Source organism: Chiloscyllium plagiosum, unplaced genomic scaffold (genome assembly GCF_037043375.1).
Source record: "Chiloscyllium plagiosum isolate Xiang-an unplaced genomic scaffold, Cpla_swu_hap1 HiC_scaffold_14, whole genome shotgun sequence".
Classification (NCBI taxonomy): domain Eukaryota; kingdom Metazoa; phylum Chordata; class Chondrichthyes; order Orectolobiformes; family Hemiscylliidae; genus Chiloscyllium; species Chiloscyllium plagiosum.
The window spans coordinates 27,619,062-27,643,983 of record NW_028270152.1 but is presented as its reverse complement, the minus strand read 5'-3'; the positions used below and the strand labels follow the sequence as shown (position 1 = coordinate 27,643,983).

At 39.3% G+C, this 24,922-nt stretch overlaps 1 long non-coding RNA gene across 4 annotated transcripts in view; it reads right to left on the bottom strand.

The window, feature by feature from the left end:
• Positions 1-24,922, bottom strand: part of LOC122558940 (uncharacterized) — an 84,459-nt gene that overhangs the window by 33,092 nt on the left and 26,445 nt on the right. For 2 of the 4 annotated variants that reach the window (XR_015759378.1, XR_015759380.1), the window contains exons 3-4: positions 1,399-1,537; positions 152-232 (exon numbers count right to left, since the gene is read on the bottom strand). This is a non-coding gene — a long non-coding RNA (uncharacterized LOC122558940). Of the gene's footprint in view, positions 1-151; positions 1,538-24,922 lie in introns of all 4 variants that reach the window. The other 2 variants (XR_015759377.1, XR_015759379.1) reach the window with 1 other exon arrangement.

The window sequence follows — 24,922 nt, the reverse complement described above, 5'->3', positions numbered from 1 at the left end:
TGGCCATTTCAAATTATTTAACTTAGCAATTGCCAGGCATTTTAACATCAGCATTACATTACTCCCTTTTCTCAATGAAATATACAATAAGAATGCAGATTTTGTGTAAATATTAAATGCATATTAAACAAATAAAATTTAAGAATCATACTTTGCCAAGATGTTTGACAAGTCCAATATAGCTATTCATCCATCTTCTCACAGTTTCCTGACTGATTTTCAGTCAATTAACCTGGTAAAAACAAGTATTATGCAATGACAATTCACTGTGTGATAATGATTTTTTTTCTGGACAAGGTAGGAGCAAAAAGCCAAATGGAATGCTATATGTGTAAAATGTAATAGGAAGATATCCTGCTAAACTGCTGTAAGGAAACACCAACTTAAGCAAAAATGGACCAGAGGCACAATCTTTCTACATAAATATATACTTGCAATTAATCTTTCTTACACTCTTTTCGTTACTAGTTTTTTTAAAAATCTAACATGAAACAGTATTTATTAGCTGTGAACCATACTGATGATACTAAATATTCAGGAACCAATTACAATAATAAATTTGAGGTTTAGTGAAGTTGGAACACTCTGATTTCTAAAACACGTCCCATTAATTATATTATCAACTGAGCATGTGTAGCAGTACTTCCTATTGGCATTTTTAAACCTGCTAATCTATTTAACCAGCCTTGAATCATTACTTGCTTCATGTTTGGCAGATGAGGCAGCTACAGATGGTGTTTACAGTACATCTCCAGTGATTGGCTAGCCTGCAGCTGAGATCATTAGATCATACTAATTCAAATGTCTTGTGAATAACCAAACATGACCAGTGGCAAAGATTAGGTATGTAATGCCTTTGACAATACATTCAGGGTGGGAAATGGGGAGGTAACAGGAACTGGTTTATTTTTGGCCTTCCCTACATCATCATCAATGCTAATCATGGCACAAAGTTAAAAATCACACAGCACCAGGTTATAGTCCAACAGGTTTAATTGGAAGCATGAGCTTTCGGAATGCTGCTCCTTCATCAGGCTCCTTCTCCGAATCAATCATGGCACGGTTGGTATAAACACAAGCTCATCTTTAGCATGTAAAGTACAAAACAAAACACAAAAAAATTGTGTAATACCATTAGTCATTATGCTATTACATGCGTAAATAATAGGGATTTTTTTAGGGGAACATTCAGAGATTTTGAATCCCTTGGTTTCTGAAACATTGAGGAAGCTATTGAAAATGTTTTCGACTGCTATAGCCATGGAAAAGAAAAAAACTCAATATCTTCAAGTACTTCACTTATTCTTGCACCATTTGAGTGTCTACAACTATTTAACTGTGGATCCTTACCAATGAATTATCCTTACCTTTCAAAGTAAAGTTACAAAAAATACATACTTGATGCAGGGTTCAATTTCAGGCCATCAGATACTCAGACAGAAGGTAAAGGTATTTTTCTTCAAGGCGAAAGGCAGCAGCATGAGAAGATCAATGTTCATTTCCAGGAGACACCCAGGAAATTGAAGAGGGTGGGTATCTGTGTGGCCACGGCACCATTAAAAAATGAAAGAAAAATTATGATAAACCTAGTTCATTGTCAACTAAATTCTCAGTCTCCCATAGAGTTTTGTCGTAAAGTACCTTTTTCAATTTTCACCCAAATAGCTGAAAAATGCATGTTTTCTGATGACTGTACAGTGTTTTTAAAGTGATCACTGAAGTCAAATGTTTACCAACATTTTTTCAGAGTTAGGAATTCGGTAGAAAATATCTGTAAACCAGACCTCTTTGAATTTTTCACAATTGAGGGACAATTCTGTCTGAAAAGTGCCTCCAGACAAAGTGAACATTTCCAGCTGCCTATTATTTTTATATTTCAGGAAGGAAAAGAGACTAGAGAATAAATGTGCTCAAATTATTGCAATGGTAGTATGTGTTAATGATGCAGCCCACAATTTATGATGCAAATACAGACACTTATACAAATATGAGTGATAAAACCCATCTAATAACTCTTACCAGTGCAACAATAATTGTTCAATTACTCAAAAGGGGACATGAAACAGAAAATTAGTCCTTAGAACAGCCTGTGAAAATATTAGTGGAAAAAAAACAAAGAATATAAAAAAAACTGTTGACTATTCTTTTGTTATTTAAGAAAATAGGCTCTTTCAAACTCCTTGAAAAATATAAAAGATAAAGTTGAACTGAACATAGAATGATTACCTTTCCCAACAGCTCAAGAACAGGGATTTTGCACATCTAACTGTAAACAGTAAAAACAAACATAATTTAACATGCAAAGACTGGAAATGGAATGCTAAAATTCATCTCTCAAATGCTTGATGCACTGCCTTTAAAATGGAATGATACAGTTTTTTTTCAAGGCTAGAGGCAGCAGCATTCAGAAGATTATTATCTTTTCCGGGAAACACCCAGGAAATTGAGGAGAGTCTGTAATTGTATGAGTAGGATTTGTGACAGGTTTCTTGGATAGGGTGATATCCTTTCATCAGCTAATAAAGAATGGAGCAGCAATTTTGCCCGGAAGACACTGGTTTAAGATGATTGGTGTAGGAAGTGACGGCAACACAAGAAAAATCTGTTTTATACAGTGAACAGGAATGTGGTGCATTCAGGCCTGAGAGTGTGGTAGAGACAAATTTAACTGCGACTTTCAAAAAAAAATTAGTCAATATCTAAAGAGAAAAAAAAACTTGCAGATACAGGGAAAAGACAGGGGAGTGGAACTAGATATGTTGCTCTTACAGAAAGACAATATCAGCACAAATTGGCCAATTGGTTTTGTTCTGTACTGTAAACATTTTATGATGTTATTTCTACTGAATACCTTTCATGACCACAGAACATTAAATGCTTCTGAAGTTAACTTCCTAACTTATTTTATTCATTCATGGAAGGTGGATGTTACTGGCTAGGCCAGCAGTTTAAATACACCATCAGTGGACTGCCTTCTTGAGCCAATATAATCCTTGGTGTGTAGATACACCAACACTGCTGCAAGATTTTGACTCAGCAACAGTGAAGGAATCAAGGTATAGTTGCAAGTCAGAATGGTGTATGACTTGGAAGGTAAGGTGTAGGTGCTGTGTATACAATCCCAGAATTATTATATTGCAGAAGATAGCCATTTGATCCGTCATGACTGCACTATTATTAGTCAGGCTCTATTTCCTGCCTTTACCCCTTATTCCTACACACCATTATTATCCAAAAAAAATCTAATGCCTTCTTAAGGGGTGGCATGGTGGCTCAGTGGTTAGCACTGTTGCCTCACAGTGCCAGGGATTTGGGTTCGATTCCCACTTCTGTGTGGAGTTTACATATTCTCCCCGTGTCTGCGTGGGTTTCCTCCACGTGCTCCAGTTTCCTCCCAAGTTCAAAGATGTGCAGGTTAGGTGAATTGGCCATGCTAAATTGTCCAGGTTTGGTTTAGGGATGTGTAGTTTGGGTGCATTAGTCTGGGATAAATGTGGAGTAGAAGGGAAATGTGGGTGGGTGGGTTACTCCTCGAAGGGTCGGTGTGTGGACTTGTTGGGCCAAAAAGTCCATTTCCACACTGTAGAGAGTCTATGATTGTCTTGAATGTCTCAATTGAACTTGCCTCCACCACATTTCCAGGCAATGCATTCCACGTCTCTTATGCATCTGCTGCCCTGTCCTTCACATACCTGTTGAAGAAGGCTTTATGAGTTACTGAAGTATATCTTTCAGATTGTACACACTGCTACAACTGTGCTTTGTTAGTGAAGGGAGTGGATCAATGGTAGTACATTGGAAATCAAACTCCTCTATTCTCAGTCATAAAAAAATTAAGATTTCAGAAAAGTACGCAAAATTACCTAATTTCTCTGTCTTTTGGATCCAGGTTGACAGAAAGCATAAACAAGGTTTCTATACTTAATAAGGATTACTGTTACTTACAAATAAATAGATTCTAGCTACAGTAAATGATTATGAATGTTAGCATATGTATCTACTGATTAAAATTCTAACTCCATTATAAAAATTCACCTACATGCATAGACACTGACAGACACAAAAAAAGAATCGGTGCTATGGGTGGAGGGAAAAATAGTGAAGGCAGTTCAAATGGTCCTTGTCCACAGGGTTTGTTGAGATGATTCTTTTGGCTTGCCAGGATCTGCTGCTCATTTCCAGGTACTTTTTATTGCTTGCAAGAGGCACAAAGCAATAGATTCCTAACTTATAAAGTCTCTGACTTATTAGATAAAAGAAACAGCTTACAGCAACTAATGAGAGCAAGAAAATTGGCTTTCTTCAGCCTTTAGGTATTTTTAACTGCTGAGACAAAGAAAGCACATCCTGTCCAAAGGTGCAGAGTCTTCTGCTACCTCAATCATGCCCACAAGCTGTTCAGTTGCCTTGGAGGCAATCACATATTTGTTAGTAGACAGAAGGCCTTTATTATCAACAACTGTTTTTCACTCCACCTATAGAACCAACCTTTTTTTTGTTTTTTTGCCAGACACATCATATTTTCTACACACTCCCTGGCTCTAGCTCATCTGCAAATAAATTTTCTGCGCTGGTTGAATAAATAACAGTGTGAACAGGGTTTGTTATAAGTGCTGACAGCTTGTTTTAAACAACTTGTTGCTTAAAAGTAACACCTTTTTTCCATTTCAGTCCATAATCAAAAGACACTTAGAAGAAACTCAGAAGGTCTGGCAGCATCTGTGGAGAGAAAGCAAAGTTAATGTCTTGGTTCCAGTGACCCTTCATCAGGACTCAATAAAAAAATGTGATCTTTACAGGCTTTATATGATGAAACACTAGTTTAAAAATGCATTGCATCACAAAATATGTAACAACAAAAGCAACAACACTTCTATCCATTCATCCTTCTTTCCTTTATGTAATCTTATATAATGCAGTTTGGAGAGTCTAATGGTGCGGCTCCAAATTTCCCTGTATTTGCAGACAATACACAGTTGATTTAAGTTACTTTAAACTCAAATTGTTAATGATTTCCTGGAAAAGTTAGAACCCAGATCTGACCATATCTCAATTGGTAGTCCAAATGAGTAAAAAAAGTGAGTCAACATTTTCATCACTACCATAGCCATATAGTCCTCAAGGGAATATCTCTGGGAATCAGGTTGTCTTATCCCTTATGGGGCTATTTTGTCCTGAAAGGTGTTAAGCTCCTTGAGGATTGTTGAAGCTGTATTTATCCAGGCCATTGGAAGTAATCCATCACATTCCTGACTTATGCCTTGTAGATGGTGGGGGCAGGAAGTTAGTTATCCACCACAAAATTCTAAGCCACTGGCCTGTTCTTGGAACCACAATGACTAGTCTAGTTCAGTTCTCCAATTTTGGTGCAACCCCCAGAGGTTACCAAGGATGCATTTGCTGAGTTGACAGTACTGTACATGCCACTATCATTTCCAATTCCTTGGTTAATGCTGGGGGAGTCTTTCCAGTTCCATCAGACTGGATAGTGGCAGGATAAAACTGAGCTTTATGAGACCATTTCAAGATAATTTAACTATCAAATACACTGCTATGGTTCTGGAATTGCATATTAGACAAACCAGGTGAGGATGACAAATTTTCCTCAGTGCGTAAATGAGTTTTTACAAATTGGTTCATGATCACACAGTCCCATATTTATTAAGTGAATTTAAATTTCATAAACTAACATGTTAAGATTTGAACCCATTTCTCAAGAACATTAGCCCCTACTCCAGGATTGCTAATCCAGTGACAATGCTACCACACCACTCCATCACCTGTTAAAGATGTATAACAGAGCCCTAACTCCTCAGGGCTGTTATGGCATACTGATGCTATTCCTACCTCTGGGCCAGCAGACCTGGGGTCAAGAGTCATCGGCTGCCCCAAATATCTCATAACATGTCCGAACACGTTGATGTAAAATATCTAAAAACAGGCTCCACTGAGAAAGGTGTGCCTTTTTAAATGCATGGCATTTAAGATTATGGCATTACAAATAAATAAGCCAAATTGTTCTCTTCAGGTTCTGTTGCTAATGTGCTTTGTCATTAAATAATTCTCAGCTCTCATTTGAGATTTTTAGCAGCCATAGTTTTCATTTTACCTCCAATAAATGCATGAGCATCTGCTAAGGCAATTGTAGCTTTGCATTTCAGGATTTATTTTAAGAGATTTGTAAAAGAAAAACAAAGCATGCATTGCAAACCTGAAAAGACAATCTCAATACAGCATAATTTGCAATATAGCTATCAGCTTGTGTCCATGGATATGCCAATCTTAATAGCTCACAGTATTTCTATTTGCATATTACCGTATATTTTAAGTCAGTAGTGAACAATTTAATAAATTTGCATTCTGTGTTTTTTTAATATGCACTGCAATCCTACTGTCAATTTACATACTTAATTTCTACCTTACTACAAGTTCAAGAAGAATAATTCAGACTCAGCATTCTTTCTCCAGGTCGAACTATAGTTTCCAGGGTCACAAAATTCAGATAACCCCACATTCCTCTATTTTCCTCTGCTTCTAAAAATCCATAGGGACATTAAGTGAGGTCACTTTCAGGCAAGCATAATAGATCCCATGACGCTGTTCTGAGGGAAAGCAGTGAAATTATTCCCAGAGTCATTCTCATTAAATCATAGCTTCCATACAGCAGCACCATCCCTGGCTATGTCCTGTCCCACCAGCCAGACAGACCCAGCAGAAGTGATGGCACAATGGTATACATGCTGGAGGGAGTTGCACTGACTGACCTCAAAATTAGCTCTGGAAACCATGAAGTGGCATGGCAGCAGGTTGACCATGGACAAGGACAACTCCTGCTGATTCCGACCAACCAACTCCTCCTTGCCAATGAATCATGGATCAAAGAATCATCAGCTAATGAATTATAAGCAACAACAAAATTGTGTTCAATCACAACCTGAAATTTCATGGCTTGGCATATTCCCCCGATCTACTGTCACCATCAGAGCAGGGATCAACTTTGGCTCATTGACAAGTGCATGAGAGCATGCTGGCAGCACCCCAGGCATACCTAGAAATGAGGTGTCAACCTGGTGGAGCTACAACACATGACAATTTACAAGCCCAACAGTAGGATCAGTATGTGATAGACAGAGCTAAATAATCCAGCAACCAACAAATCAGATCTAAGCTCTGCCATCCCACCACATCTAGTTGTGAATGGAGGTGGACAATTTAAAAATTTACTTTAGGAGAGATTTGCATAAATATTTCCACTCATAATGGAAGGGGAGCTTAGTACACAAGTGTAAAATACACTGAAGACTAAAGCAATTGCATCCATCTTTAACCAAAGTGCTGAACAGATGATCCAGCATTATTGATGCCAGTTCAATTCACTTCACCAAATATGAGAAAATGCCTGAAAGCCCTTGATATTGCAAAGGCTATGGATCCTGTCAAAATTCCAGCAGCATTACTGAAGACCTGTGCTCCAGAACCAATGTGTCCCAGACTGTCCCAGCAATTTCTGGCAATTAGAAATTTGCCCAGGTTTGTCCTGTCTCCAAAAAGTAGGATCAATCCAACCTGGACAAACACTGCTGATCAATCTATTTTTGACCATCAGCAAAGTGCTGGATGGTATCATTGACAGCGCTTTCAAGCAGCATTTACACAGTAATAACTTGCTCAATGTTACTTTGAGTTTCCTAAGTGAATTCAACTCTTAACTTCACTGCAGCCTTGGTTCAAATATAGACAAAAGAGGAAAGTGAGGATGACTATCCTGGACATCAAGGCTGCATTTGAACAGCCATGAAAGCACAAAATTTGGAGTCAATGGGAATCAACAGAAAATTCCTCATTGGTTGGAGTCATCTCTGGTATGAAGGAAGATGGTTATAGTTGTTGGATGTCAGCCATCTCAGATCCAGGACATCTCTGCAGGTGTTTCTCAGAGTAATGTCCTTGATTCAACCATCGTAGCTGCTTTATCAATGATCTTCCCTCTATCATAAGATCAGAAGTGGCGGTTTCACTGACAATTACATGATATTCAGCACCAGTTGCAAACTCCACAGATGTGTGTAGAGCAGTCTGTATCATATGCAACAAGACGTGGACTCTTGGACGATGTCCAACCCTGGACTGATTAGTGGGAAGTGCCCAGTCATGCCATACAAGTATCAGACAATGATGATCTCCAACAAAAGAAAGTCTAACTATTACTCTTGACAATCAATGGCATTATGATCACTTAATCCCCTATTGTCAATATTCTGGGCTTTCTATTGACTAGAAACTGAACTGGATTGGCCTTTTCACCTCTTGTAATTACATGACCAATCAGAGGCTGCAGATTCTGCAAGGAGCAACTTACCTCTAGATTCTTGAAACTCTGTCCACCAAGGCACAAATCAGGAATGCATGGAATATACCTCATTTGGCTGGATCAGGAAAACTCCAAGAACACTTAAGGAGCTCAACACCATCCAGGGCAAAGCAATCTATTTGTTTGGAATCACATTCAACATTGACTTCCTCCACCACAGTAGCAGAAGTATGTGCTGTTTACAAGAGATATGGTAACATGTCATCTACCATCTGGAAAGACAAGGGAAGTAGATACAGGAAAACACTACCTGCAAGTTCTCCTTCAAATCGCAAACCATTGCTGCTCCTTCACTATCAATCAGTCAAATTCCTAGAACTCCCTCCCTAAAAGTGCTACGGATGACCCTACGTCACATTGATAGCAACAATTCAAGACAGCAACTCATTACATTCTCAAAGGTAATCAGCGATGGACAAAAATAGTGGCCAGGCCAATGACACCAGATTCCATGAATGCATTTTTTTAAAAGTCTGGTTTCACATGGCACAATTTGTAGATTTCTGGCAAAAAAATAGATTTGCCAAACCCATCTTGATAAAAGTGATGCCTCTTTAATGTGGTAACATTTACTCAAATACATCTGTGCAAGTAATTTTGCAAAACATCAAGGCTCTTCCCATTGTACTTCAAGAAACCAATAAACTTCACAACAAAATTATCTAATGAGAATTCTCTCTCCCTCAGATCACAGAAAGTGTCACCGGGAAATATGCTCAGCATGGGACAACAAAGCTTGGTGCCCAGTGGTTAGCACTGCTGCTTCACAGCGCCACAGACTTTGGTTTGATTCCAGCCTTGGGCGACTATTTGTGTGGAGTTTGCACAATCTTCCTGTGTCTGCGTGGGTTTCCTCCAGGTACTCCGGTTTCATCCCACATTCCAAGGATGTGCAGGTCAGATGAATTGGCCATGCTAAATTGCCCATAGTGTTCAGGGATGTGTAGGCTAGGTGCATTAGTCAGGAGTAAATATAGAGTAGGGGAATGGGTCTGGGTGGGTGACTCTTTGGAGGGTTGGTGTAGATTTGTTGGGCCAAAGGGTCTATTTCCACACTGTAGGGATTCTAATTCTAATTCATAGGTCCCAGATGATTTGTTTAACCTGTAGCCATCTCCTTTATTGAAATGAATTGTAAGTTTCCACAGGAGATCTGCCCAAACACTTCATTAGCTAAATCCAAGTTTGAGTAGAGACGGTGGTGTTTTCTTGAAATTATCAGTATTACTGCATTTTAATTTAGAGATTGAAGTGAGCTCATCTACTACTTAAGAAATAATCACTTATTGGTAATCCTGCCGGATGACTCAGAAAATAGTTTTTCTATGAGATAACCTCATGAAAGAAATTAACATTCTGCAACATCAATTCAATTTTTAATCTGGGGAATTTCTGCATCCATTCTCTCTGTGTTATTTTAATCATTAAGCCATCAAATGTCTGATCCACACAAAGAAATCAGTGCAAAAGCTTAGATTAGAAATCGATGTTAATGGATGCCACTAAATCATAGAATCCTTATAGTGTGGACACAGGCCATTCGGTCCATTGAGTCCACACTGAGCCCTTCAAAGAACATCGCACCCAGACCTATCCCTATACATTTCTCATGGTTAATCCACCTAGCTTGCACATCCCTGGACAATATGAGCAATTTAGCTTGGTCAATCCACCTAATCTGCACAGACGCAGTGAGAATATGCATATTCCATACTGATAGTCGCTCGAAGCTGGAATCAAACCCAGGTTCCTGGTGCCATCAGACAGCAGTGCTAATCACTGAGCCACTGTGCCACTCTATTGTATTATGTCAGCTAACATCTGATACAATTAAATAAAGTATTGTTTTATAACCCACTAAGAATGAGTGATTATGGTATTTACAGCCCTTAGAAGTGCATGGTGCTGCCTGATTTCTCTCAGAGAATTACTTTTTGCAACATAGCACCAGGGCCTCACTGGCAGGAAATGGCTTGTTGACTTCTTGAATTTTAATGATGTTGCTATTTTCAGAGTGTAATCGAGGGTCTGATACCAGGAGCGGAGAGGATTACTGTGACATCAATACAAGATCAAGGAAATGAGTTATCGATGCCCATAGTAGATGAATAAGAACTCATACAAGGTGCTCAGCTTTCACTCAATGGACATACTACAGACTAAATTTGATTCATGCAATTTGTCTCAGCACTAATAGTGATGCTAAGTATAATCTGTGAATCAGGGCACAAAAAAACTCAACACTGTGGTGTATTTGTTAAAATTAAAGCTTAGTACTGGAGAGCAGACGTGTGGATCAGGTTCAATAATTTAAAAGGCTATTTTTTCCCCAGTGACAGCATAGGGATAGTGTTCTGAAATAAAATGGCACTAATCCCATTGGGTGTTCCTTTCAGGATCATCTGATTTTCTATTTTCATATAGTTGTAATGAGTTTCATGTAACAATGCTTAGAACAGCTTGTTTTGCCACAGTATAAGGGCAAGGAGTGTTAGATTTTCAAAGAAAAAGAGATAATATTTATTGAATCTACCACTCTATGCATAAAAATCAGGAATCAGTTTCGCTCAGTTGGCTGGATTGTTGGTTTACAGAGCAGAGTGATACTGACAGCATGGGTTCCATTCCCATCAACTGGTTTGAGGTTACCATGAAGGACTTTCCTTCTCAACGTCTTCCCTTGCCTGAGGTCTGGTGGCCTTCAGGTTAAATCACCACCAGTCACTTCTCTCTCTATGGTCTGGTAAGACCATGGAGACACACTAATTCTCCTTCACAGAATCTAAGTTACAAACGAGGAGGGCAGATTTGGTTGTGTCAAGAAGGAAGCAGTGGTTTCATAGCAATATCATGGGACTTGCAATCCAGAGACAGTGCTTTATTCCCTGAGGACACAAATTTAAATCTGACCAGAATTTAAATTCTGGCATTAAGAGTTAGCCTAAGTAATGGTGACTGTGAAATTATTGTTGATTGTTATAAATCATCTGGTTCCACTTTAGGGAGGGAACTTTGACCTTGCTTGGCCTACATGGGACGTCAGAAGCACAGTAATGTGATTGATTCTTAAATGGAATATCTAATAATGCAATTGTATCAAACCATTGCAAAACAGTCAAAACATCTACATCTCATCAACTGCAGTGGTCTAAGAAATTGACTCACCACCAACATCTCAACAACAACTGGGAATGAGCAATAAACCTTCACCCATCCAATGACACCCACAAAACTAGAAAGAACAGTATGATCATATGAAAGATCATATACTACTCCTGACTTGGCTGGATTTAGTAATATTACAGGATTTTGTGCTGAGATAATTTAAAGAACAAACAACAGTACAACACATGAACAGGCCCTTCAGCCCACCAAGACTGTGCTGACACATGATGACTTTCTAAACTAAAACTCTTTTGCCTCTATGCAGTCCATATCCCTCTATTCCCTGCCTATTCATGTATCTGTCAAGATCCCTCTTAAAAGATGTTATTATATCCCTCTCCACCACCTCCTCTGGCAGCACATTCCAGACACTTACCATCCTCTGTGTAAAAAAAACTGCTTCTCTCATCTCATTTAAACTTAGCCCCTTTCACCTTAAACCCACGATCCCTCGTAACTGGCATTTCTACCCTGGGAAAAAGACTCTGACAATCCATTCTTATGTCTTGAATTTGTATTCTTGTAAAAGGTGCAAGCTGAAAAACTTTCACAAAATGTGTCCTTTTCAATAACAGTCAAGTTCAGAACTACCAAACAGCTAATAGACAAATGAATTGAGACTTTATTTCTCATGCATAAAATAAAGGAATATCTATTGGGTTTTTAGCATTTTCCTTGAGACCAAATTGTTTACATCAATTTTATAATCAGACATATTCTCATGAAAATTGAATAAAATTGTGTTTCATATGACACTCAGAACCAGGTGGCACAGTTTAATGGGTCTCCTGTTTAAAATGAAAGTGGTGAGAAATTTCTTCTTTTTTAGCTTTTTTAGGTTTTAGGAATTTTCTTTCATAGAATGCAGTGAAGGCTAAGTCATTGAATATAACCAAGGGTGAGCTTGGCAGGTTGTTACCCTCACAAAAGGAGTGGTTATGGGAGAAAGTGGAAATTAAGCTACAACCAGATCAGCCATGATCTTATTGAACAGGAGAGCAAGCTTTGCCTGGTCTAGTCATGCTCTTATTTTCTTACAGTTTATGATCTTAATAGTTGCAAGAAATTTGATCATGGTTTGATATAAGCAAAATGGGTGTGAGAATGGCCAAACTTTTCTCTCTGACTTTCAGGTTGCACTCAAAAGGAATATTTCACTTTCCTACCTGGGACAGTTAGAAACTAGTTGTTCTTAGATGACGGGAACAGTGTTGCTGGATTGTTAAAATTGTTTTTTTTACTGCAGGTAAACATGAAAATGACATGACTTCGTGCAATGTCTCTGGAGATTAGCTAAAGATATTGCAAAATAAACTTATGTAAATCGATGTAGCCAAGCTTTCTTAGCAGGTGCCATTGGAGCCTCTTGGTCAAGTTTAATGACATTTTGGCAATTTCTGACTGACTGTGCATGGTCCCTGTATAGCACCTTAAAAAGTGTTACTGCATCAAAGACATTATACCAATCGTGGTTCAAAAACAAATGTCTTTTATTGAGCAGTAGATCTTCTCTATACTTCTGTTGACTAAAATCTCTTAATAATTGTTGTGTAAAGTGATGGCTCTAAAAGGGCTAATGTTGGAGTGGTAATACGTGCCATCCAATCTGATAATATCTTGGGTGCCGAGCCGAGGAGTTTAGGTAGAGATCCAGAATTGGCTTAGACATGTCATCGCTGGCTCCTGATTGTCTACTCATCAGATTTATAAAGTTCCAGTCTTAACAATCCTGAATATTTCTTCTACTTTGAGGTGTGCTATTTGCTTGATTCAAGTGACCTTTAATTAATACTAAATACTTGAATAGTCAGGGTCAATATGAAGACAGCATGTGTCAGAATTCATTTAATAGTATTAAAAATAACAAAATTATCAAAACCCATTATAACTGCAGAAGTGGGCTGGTGAAGCTTTCATGTCATAGAATCATAGAGATGTACAGCACAGAAACAGATCCTTCAGTCCAACTCATCCATGCTGACCAGACATACTAAATTAATCTAATCCCATTTGCCAGCACTTGGCCATGTCCCTCTTCCTATTCATATACTCATCCAGAGGACCATTTGATTTTTATTGTAAAACAGTATATGTGTTCTTTGTGCATATTTATTAGCTCATGATTTCACATCTTAAAATATACGTTAAAGCTATCATTGCTTATTCTAGCAACTGAGAGCACAAGACAATGGAGTGGATTACTTCCTGCATTATTTAGAGAGTATGGTTTTCATAAAGGAATGAATAGCAAAACTGTTTCTATTAGCAAAGGCTTGATTACATTGTTACAGTCATGAAAATGTATCAAGTCTGGCAAAAGCTTCAAATACAACCAAAAAAGGACACAGAGGTTGTGACGTGCAATTAATGTGTGTTTGTTCAAAGTAATGCAGGCAGCATGCCCACTTTGTGCTGCCCATTAATTTGAAAGATGTAGCTAGCTCCACTTTAAGACAGCGTGCATTACCTAATGTCAGCCTGCAGCTCTTAAAGGGAAGGTGCACTCTGACTGGAATAGACACTGAAAAACGTTGTCGAAGAGTGTCTGACCTATAGAAGGATAGAGGTGATGCAATGAGGCAGAGAGCAGGTTTCCAAGTTTTTTTGATTCAGCTACAGAGGTTCTGGAAATGGACAGGAGAAGAGAGGTCCTCTCTTCACAGAGTCCAGATAATTATCTGTGAGAACACTGTTCATGGCTACAGAAGATGTTGGATGAATGATACTAATGGCACTAAATGAATTGATTATTCAGAGAACTGGTACAGAGATAACAGTCTGAATGGCCTCCTCTGTGCTGTGAAAAAATAATCTGTGATTGATTTGCTGAGAGATGTTTTCAATTAGGAAAGTGCACAGTTATGCATGTAGGTGCTAAGAATAAGGACATTGTATCTGTTGGAGTTGTGTAATGCTAACTGTCAGAGTAGGAAAGCTCTTGAAGTGATCATTCTCTGTTAACCAGATTATTCATTAAAAATGAGAAGACAACAATAATAGAATCAAATAAGGCTCTAGTCTAATTTTATTCCCTATACTGTCTCCACTGCCTTCACCATCACAACAATAGCATTGTGACTTTGGAAAAGGTTTGGGAAAAGGGATCACAATCATTTCTAGTAATACAGAGATCAATTTGAGGTTCAGTATTTTTTTTTCCATGGATAGTCAGGGGTTTCTAAGAAATATGATCCAGATAATTATTTTTAAAGGTATAGGCTTTGTTCAGGGACATGGTTTGATAATAGGCATTGCACGGTAACAACTGATACTTGACATCCAGAAGTTGTCCTTTACTTGATTAGATTCCCTCCAGGCCCAACAAGTCCACACCGACCCTCTGAAGAGTAACCCACCCAGACCCATTTCTCTCTGACGAATGCACCTAACACTACAGGCAATTTAGCATGGCCAATTCACCTGACCTGCACATCTTTGGACTGTGGGAGGAAACCGGAGCACACCCACGCAGACACAGGGAGAATGTGCAAACTCCACACAGACAGTCTGCCCGAGGCTGGAATCAAACCTGGGACCCTGGTGCTGTGAGGCAGCAGTGCTAACCACTGAGCCACCGTGCCACCCTTGGGGATAGACCTTTGGAACAAGGTGTAATAAGAACCATTTTTTTTTCAGGACTGGGAGGAAGGTGTTAGGTGGAGTTCTAGAAAAAGCAAACACTAACATCATATGGAAGGTTAGAGTAAATCATTCATAGACAACAAGCAAGGGATTTCCCCAGGCTTGCTGACAACCCAAGAGGGAGCAAAGACATTTTTTTTCCCAATGTGTTCATGGAAACCTATAGATCTCAACATACCTAAAGGGGTGAAGAAGATATTTGACATGCTTGCCTTCATTGGTTAGAATTTTGAGTATAGGAGTTGGGATGTCATGTTGAGGCTTACCAGGACATTGGTGAGGCCACTTTTAGAATACGGCATACCATTCTGATCTCCCTGCTACAGGAAGGATGTTATTAAATTTGAGAGGGTACATAAAATAGTTACAAGGATGTTGCCGGGACTGAAGGGTTTGAGTTTTGGGAGAGCCTGAATAGACTGGGGCAGTTTTCCCTGGAGCATCAGAGGCTGAGGGGTGACTTTATGGAGGTTTATAAAATCATGGGGGGTATGGATAGAGTGAATAACCAAGGCCCTTTCCTACGATGGGGGAATTCCAAAAACAGTGGGCAAAGGTTTAAGGAGAAAGTGGAAAATTTTAAAAGGACCTGAGGGGTAACGTTTTAACACAAAGGCATGTATGGAATGAGCTGCCAGAGGAAGTGGTGGAGGTGAGTACAATTACACCGTTTAAAAGATATATGGAGAGGTATATGAATAGAAAGGGTCATATGCTGACAAATGGAACAAGGTCAGTTTGGGAGGTCTGGTCAGTGAAAAGAGTTAGACCAACGAGTCTGTTACCGTGCTGTATGACTATGACTCTGTGATTGAGACAACTAGGGAGGGATTAGGCTTGGTGAGCAGGGAATAAATCAGCTGAAGAAGAGGTATATGTGCTCATTGGTTTCCTTATCTCAAGTGTAAATTAAGCACATTATTGTATGCTTTTAGCCACAGTAATATTGTGCTGCACATGGATAGGCTGACCTTCATTTACCACTTAGAATTTATTTTAAGGGATCATGTTATTGTGGAATTTGCCTGCAAGTACTTATGGAAAGGAGATCTTCATAACATTTCAAATGCAATGGAAGCACATGTCAGACTGGTATGGAATTAGTTATATCCGCAATAGACTTCCTGAGGAACATCTAATCCCTCACGACAGCTGCCTAAAGTGAGAAAGAATGTCCTAATAATTGCAGGTCCAGCATTTTATTTTTATTTTCTTTTGGACTGTTTTTAACACAACTGTTAGCAGAGTGGGAAGATGGCTAACTTTATGACTAGTATTTATTACTTCATTTGTATTCTATTGCAATTTCCTCCCTTCATGCTTTGTAAGTTTTATGCATTGCAAAACCCCAATAAACATTTTAAAAAAAACAATCTTAAATTTACCAGAGGATTTTATTACACATCACAATTGCTGCTTGGAAGATAACCAAAAGCAATCATTTTGTTTGCAACTTCTCGAAAGGGAATTTTATAAATACATTAAGGACAAAAGGGTAACTAGGGAGAGAATAGGACCCCTTAAAGATCAGCAAGGCTGCCTGTGAGGAAATGATGGGGATATACCAAACAAGTAATTTGCATCAGTGTTTTTTGTGAGGAAGGATATGGAAGATATAGAACATGGGGAAATAAATAACTACATTTCAAAAAATGTCCACATTACAGAGAAGGTGCTGGATGTCTTAAAACATATAAAGATGGATAAGTCCCAGGGCCTAATCAGATGTACCCCAGAACTCTGTCGAAAGCTAGGGACATGATTGCTGAGTCCCTTGCTGAGATAGTTGTATCATCGATAGCCAGATAGGTGAGGTGTTGGAAGATTGGATGTTGGCTAATGTGGTGCCACTTTTTAAGAAACCAGGAAACAATGGACTGGTGAGCCTGACATCAACACTGAGTAAGTTGGTGGAGGGAATCCTGAGGGGCAGAATTTTATTTGGAAAGGCAAGGACTGATTTGGGATAGTCAACACGGGAAATCGTGTCTCACTGAATTGATTGAGTTTTCTGAAGAAGTAATGAAGAGGATTGAAGAAGGCAGAGAGGTGGACATGATCTATATGGACTTCAGTAAGGTGTTCAACAAGGTTCTCCATGGGAGACTGATTAGCATGGTTAGATCACATGGAATACAGGGAGCACTAGCCATTTGGATGTAGAACTGGCTTGAAGGTAGAAGACAGAGGGTGGTGGTGGCAGAGGGCTGCTTTTTTAAATTGGAGGCCTGTGACCAGTGGTGACAGGATGGTGCTGGGGCCCAATACTTTTCGTCATTTATATAAATGATTTGGATGTGAACGTAGGAGGTATGGTTAGTAAGCTTGCAGATGGCACCAAACTTGGAGGTGTAGTGGACAGCGAAGAAGGTTACCTCAGAGTTCAATGGGATCTTGATCAGATGGGCCAATGGGCTTTGAGTGTCAGAAAGGGTTTAATTTAGTTAAACATAAGGTGCTGCATTTTTAAATACACTTAATGGTAAGGTCCTGGGGTGTTGCTGAACAAAGAGACCTTAGAGTGCAGGCTCATAGCTCCTTTAAAGTGGAGTCGAAGGTTGATAGGATAGTGAAGAAGGTGTTTGGTATGCTTTCCTTTATTGGTCAGTCATTGAGTATAGGAGTTGGGAAGTCATGTTGTAGCTGTACAGGATATTGGTTAGGCCACTTTTGGAATACTGTGGGTAGTTCTGGTCTCCCTCCTATAGGAAAGATGTTGTGAAACCTGAAAGGGTTCAGAAAAGACTTACAAGGATGTTGCCAGGTTTGGAGGGTTTGAGCTGTAGGGAGAGGCTTAATAGGCTGGGGCTATTTTCCCTGGAGCATTGGAGGCTGAGGGGTGACCTTATAGAGTTTTATAAAATCATGAGGGGCACGGATAGGGTAAATAGACAAGATCTTTTCCCCAGAGTAGGGGAGTCCAAAACTAGAGGCTATATGTTTAAGTTGCGAGGGGAAAGGGACCTAAAGGGACAACATTTTCATGCAGAGGGTGGTGCATGTATGGAATGATCTGCCAAAGGAAGTGGTGGAGGCTGGTATAATTTTAACATTTAAAAGGCATCTGGATGGGTACATGATTAGGAAGGGTGTCGAAGGACATGGGCCAAGTGCTGGCAAATGGGACTAGATTAATTTAGGATATCTGATCAGCATGGACAAGTTTGACTGAAGGGTCTGTCTCTGTGCTGTACATCTCTATGACTCTATGACACAGTACTCCATGACATAATGATTGAAGGATTCTATCCAAGTCAACTATTCTCAACTTTAATGTGATCGGGGCAGAGAATCATGATGACAAGTGTTATAATGAGCCTAGATTTTTGAATCACAGTAATAAGGAATGACAGAGAGGCTAAGAAATATTCTGAACTGTAACAATTCACTGTATTCATTTCCTTATTAAATACATTATTAAGGTTCTGTCAGAGCTGCACACCTGCAGAGCAAATGGAATATGTCACCAATGGTGGTGAGCTCTAAATTTACTCCAGATTTTGTGAAGGATTGCCAAATAATTGGTGTGCACATTCGTGCATGGAACATCTGTAACTTGCTGTCACTGGTGAATTGTCCCTCATTTAACTCATAATGAACATATGTTGGAAAACCATTTTTGGATATTATAAATAGAATTTATTGAAACATTGTAAGTTGGTAAATTGCATCTTACTAGATCAGTTTCATTAATGTTTTTGATAGATACCTGTTATTTTTAATTAGTTGAGCTTTGCATCAAATAAATAGATATGAGCATTACTCTTCAAGAGATTAAATGAAAAAATTATCAAAAACAAGACAGTCCGTTTCAAAAAAGTGTAATTTATTGAACAGTACATAAAGAGCTACTGGTAAGTAAAACTCAACTAACTCCTACAGAAGCAATCAACAGAACAACAAATTTTCTTTTCAATTATAAACCAATTTTTGAGAGCATCTTAATCCTACAGATGAGAGTGAGGGAGCGTGAAGAGTTTTGCCTCAATGCAAGTGTCAAGTTTCCCTACATAAATAATGTCACCTGAACCTATGAAGTTCAAACCTGAAGCCAAACATAGTAAAATTAATTGAAACTGCTTGTTAACCCCAGAGTTGGTGGCAGTCAATGTGGATAAATAATAATTTATGAATGCAAAAAGGTCCTTACAGCCAATTTGAATTAACCATATGTGTCTATGCAATAAAAATAAATCCGAAAGACCTGTCATCTAAAGTTTATCTAACATTTGTCATCTTGACTGACTCAAGTTAAAGTCACTTGCTGAGGACAAGATTGAAAACTAACTGATTGAGATCATTAGAAAGAAGAGGCTAAGGTTTTATCATGAAAGCTTTGCCTGAAGTGGATGAAGGGTGTGTGAAACAATCGAGGAGAACACCAAAGTCTGAATCTTGATAAATTAAAGAGTTAATTGGTGAAAATTTTAAAGCAGAATTGCCTTTCATTGCAAGGAGTTAGAGCAGTATGAGACAGTGAAGCTGAAATTGGATATGGCTGCATTTATAAAACAGACAAAGCTGCATTGGCTGACAATTTTGCGACATCCCCAATATTGAGTGTGATTGAAGTCTAAATAACCAAATGTCAGGCAGAGTCATGGACAGGCAGTTGATATGTTACCAGTTGCATTCCAGCTCATGTCCAATCCCATACTCAGTGTGTGCTGCAATATGTTTTGAAATTTTGAATTGTCGAGAAGAAGCACAATGGCCTTTACATTCCTGTATTCCTGCTCAGATAAATACAACTGATATGGGAATGGATATTTCCAAATTTGTCCATCTCACAGTAAAGATCATTAGCTATAGATATCAAATCCAAATATAGATAGCTGAAGTTCTTAGTGATCCACGCCAACAAAGTAAAACACCTCCAAGATATCAACGTTAACATTAATAAATGCAGTTACATTCCACAGATGTCATGGAATAAAATGGTGAAAATAATGAATGGTTAAATCAAGCTTGGAGCTGAGCCAAGTTTTCACTTTGCTGTTGGGAACAGCAAGTTTAATGGTTCACATTTGACTCTGACTTGAGGAGATGCAAGTGAATCACCAGAAAAAGGAAATGCTTTAGCTATTAATTTTGACAGACGAGTGAGTTTTTTTTCCCTGAAGCAAGAGGTCCCTCATTCGTGAACCTCTAGCTATGGCAAAGTGAAACCATGCCAGGTTCAATGTTAAAACATGACATATAGAATGGTTACCTTCAAATAGGTCTGTGTAAAGCTAGCATCTTAATAAACATGCTACAAGTCATTTTATTTTAAAAGCATAGGCCCTGACTCTATGTCCAGGTTTGAAGACAATAATAACTTATATTTGTGTCATGCTGCTAACAAAATGAAACATCCCAAGGTACCTCAGAAGAGTCTTTTAAAACAAAGTATTTAAAACAAATAACTAACCTAGCCACAAGAGGAGAGATTATGTCATATGATCAAAATCTTGATCTAAGAGACAGGTTCTGTAAAGTGCCTCAAAGGAGCATCCTTGGATCTTAAAGGAAGTGACAGCAGATACTAGATTTATTGGTTACAATATTCCAAAATTTCCTCAAGTAGGAAGGGTTCCAGTGAATTGGAAAAATGCTAATGTAATGCACTTATTCAAACAAGGAGGGAGACAGAAGGTAGGAAACTATAGACCATTTAGTTTAACATCTGTCATTGAGATATTGTTAGAACCTACTATTAAGAAAGTAATAACAGGACATTTGGAAAGTCAGAACACAACCATCAGAATCAGCATAGTTTTATGAAGGGTAAATCATGTTTGACTAATTTGTTAGAACTCTTTGAAGATGGAACAAGTGAATAATTGGGATCATATAAATGTAGCTTAAAAATGTGTTGCTGGAAAAGCGCAGCAGGTCAGGCGGCATCAAAGGAGTAGGAGAATTGACGTTTCGGGCATTAGCCCTTCTTCAGGAATGAGGAGGGTGTGCCAAGCAGGATAAGATAAAATGTAGGGAGGAGGGATTTGGGGGAGGGGCATTGGGAATACAATAGGTGAAAGGAGGTTAAGGTGAGGGTGATAGGCCAGAGAGGAGGTGGGGCGGAGAAGTCGGGAAGAAGATTGCATGTCAAGAAAGCGGTGCTGAGTCTGAGGGTTGGGACTGAGAAAAGATGGGGGGAGGGGAAATGAGGAAGCTGGAGAAATCTGCATTCATCCCTTGTGGTTGGAGGGTTCCTAGGAGGAAGATGAGGCACTCTTCCTCCAGGCGTCATGTTGCCATGGTCTGGCAATGGAGGAGGCCAAGGACCTGCATGTCCTTGGTGGAGTGGGAGGGGAGTTAAAGTGTTCAGCCACGGGGCGGTTGGTTTGGTTGGTGCGGGTGTCCCAGAGGTGTTCTCTAAAATGTTCCGCAAGTAGGCGGCCTGTCTCCCCAATGTATAGGAGGCCACATTGAGTGCAGCGGATGTAGTAAATGATGTGTGTGGAAATGCAGATGAATTTCTGACGGATATGGAAGGATCCCTTGGGGCCTTGGAGGGAAGTGAGGGGGGAGGTGTGGGCGAAAGTTTTGCATTTCTTGCGGATGCAGGGGAAGGTGCCAGGAGTGGAGGTTGGGTTGGCAGGGGGTGTGGATCTGACAAGGGAGTTGTGGAGGGAGTGGTCTTTCCGGAAAGCTGATAGGGGTGGGGAGGGAAATATATCCTTGGTGGTGGGGTCTGTTTGGAGGAGGCGGAAATGACGAAGGATGAAATGATGTATCTGGAGGTTGGTGGGGTGGTAGGTGAGGACCAGTGTGGTTCTGTCCTGGTGGCGATTAGAGGGGCGGGGTTCAAGGGTGGAGGAGCGGGAAGTGGAGGAGGTTCGGTGGAGAGCATCTGGATCAGTGGTTGCTGCTCATCGGATGCTGCCTGAATTGCTGTGCTCTTCCAGCACCACTGATCCAGAATCTGGTTTCCAGCATCTGCAGTCATTGTTTTTACCACGTTGGAGAGCATCGTCAACCACGTCTGAGGGGAAATTGCGGTAGGACAAAGTGAGGACTGCAGATGCTAGAGATCAGAGCTTAAAAATGTGTTGAGATCTCCAGCATCTGCAGTCCTCACTTTCTCCTCTTCAGCATCTCCTTACCTCCTTCCACCTATCGTATTCCCAACGCCCCTCCCCCAAGTCCCTCCTCTCTACCTTTTATCTTAGCCTGCTTGGCACACCCTCCTCATTCCTGAAGAAGGGCTTATGCCCGAAACGTCGATTCTCCTACTCCTTTGATGCTGCCTGACCTGCTGCGCTTTTCCAGCAACACATTTTTAAGCTCTGATCCCCAGCATCTGCAGTCCTCACTTTATCATATAAATGTAGTATATCTGGACTTCCAGGAGGTATTTGACACAGTGCTACACAAAAGGTTAATGCACAAGGTAAGATCATATAGAATTAGGAGTAATTTACTAACTTAGACGAAGGATTGGCTAACCAACAGAAAATAGAGATTTGGGATAAATTGGTCTTTTTCTGGATTGGCATGATGTAACTAATAGATGACATATGGTTCGTTCCTCAGGACCCAACTATTTACAATCTCGTTCATGACTTGGGTGTGGGGATACAATGTACTATGGACAAATTTGCAGATAACACTAAAATAGCTGGGAAAGTAAGTTGCAATAATGAAATAAAAACAAATGGATATGGATAGATTAGGTGAATGGTCAAATTTTGGCAGATGAAATTTAATGTGGCGAGGTGTTAGGTTATCTGTTTTGATCAGACGAATAGAAAGGCAACATATTATGTTGATGAAGAGAAGCTTTGGAATGCTTCAGTGCAGAGAGATCTGGGTGTCCTCATGCATGGATTACACAAAATTAGTATGCAGATACAGCAGGTAATAAGGAGGGTAAATGGAGTTTTGGCACTTATTGCTAAAGGAAAAGAGTATAAAATTAGGGACCTGTTTCTGCAACTATACAATGCATTAGTGAGACAACACCTAAAGTATTACATGCAGTTTTGATCTCCTTACTTGAGAAGGGATGTAGTTGTTTTGGAGGCAGTTCAGAGGAGGTTCATTAGGTTGATTCCAGAGATCAGAAGTTTGTCTTATGAAAAGCGATTGAGCAGTTTCGGCGCATGCTCTCTACAGTTTAGAAGAATGAGAAGAAACTTAATTAAGACATGCAAGATGTTAAAGAGGATTAACAAAATAGATTTAGAGAGGATGTTCGACTTGTGGAGCAATCTAGAATAAGAGATCATAGTTTTAGGCTAAGCAGTAACAGATTTAAAACAGAGATTAGGAGAAATTACTTTTCTCAAAAGGTCATGAATCTGAGGAATTCACTACCCAGAGTTTGGTGGAAACAGACAGACAGGGTTTTAATTAACAATGGGTTGAAGGGTAATGGAAAGCATGCAGCAATATGGAGTTGAGGCAAAGACAAGATCGATCATGATCATACTGGGGCAGGGGCAAGAGGCCAAATTGCGTACTCATGTCACCGTTTTCATGAAAGCAAGGCAGGGAGGTGCATGCAGGGTACTCTGGAGTGTTGAGCCAAGGCAATTAAAGGCACTGCCATTAATGGTGGAAGAATAAATACTAGGGATTCTTAAGATGCTATAGTTAGATGAGCAATAATATTTCAGAGAGTCACAAAGCTGAAGGAAGTTACAGTTATAAGGAAGGGCAAGGCTTTGGAGTGATTTGAAAAGAAGGATGAGAATTTTAAAATATAGGCATTGCTTGACCTATAACCTAAATGAGTGCAAGAGTAATATGGGAACATGATTTACTGTGGGTTAAGACACTGCCAGCAAAGTTTTGGAACACCTCAAGTTTATAGAGTGAAGGATGTGGGAGAACAGCCAGGAATATGTTAGCACAGTCGAGTCTAGTGGTAACTACAGGCCTGAATGAGAGAGATGAACGCAGACAGGGGTGAAGTTGGGCAATGTCACAGAGGTGTTTTTACAACTCTGAGGTTGCAAGTTCACCTTGGAATCAATTGTGATGCCAAGATTATGAACAGAGCCAGGAATAGCGTGAGAAGCTAAGAAACAGAATTTAGAAAAGGGACCTTAAAATAATAGCTTTAGTTTTCCCAATATTTAATTGGAGGATATTTCTGCTCACCTCGTACAGGATATTGGATAAACAGATTGATGATATGGTAACAGTTGTGAGAGAGGTGGTGCTAAGATAGGATTGGGTGTTATCAACACTAATATGAAAAGTAACACTATGCTTTTATTCACATCATTCTTTCCATATGCAGAGTGTTGTGCAGAATTAACAGATGTCGTGCATTTTGACTTCAAATTAGCAATGATAAATTCCACTCATTTGTTAATACACACAATTATAAAAAGAAATTGACAGAGCTTGCTTCAATATTTATTATTTAATCCATTGAAATCCAATCAATATAATTCCCTAAGGGCCATGAAAGCAAATAAGGTATGAATTTTTATTACATGTACCAAAATTAATAATTATGATGCTTAAATTGTAAGTCTTATGTGTATTAGTGTTTTCTTTTCCCCGTCCTACCCCTTTGGACAGTTAAGCAACATCCCTCATAGGGGTTGAGTATACAATGAGTACTCAGGGAAAAATTGGTGCAAAATTATAATTAATATCTTGCATGACAAAGTGAAAAATTGATCGAAATAAATGCATGTCATATGCCTTATAGTTAAGGATAGTTAAACAAACTGCAAACAATCCTTATCTTTCTTGCCTAAAAATCTTTGGGCAAATTTCTTTTCTGTTGTAAATGGGTGG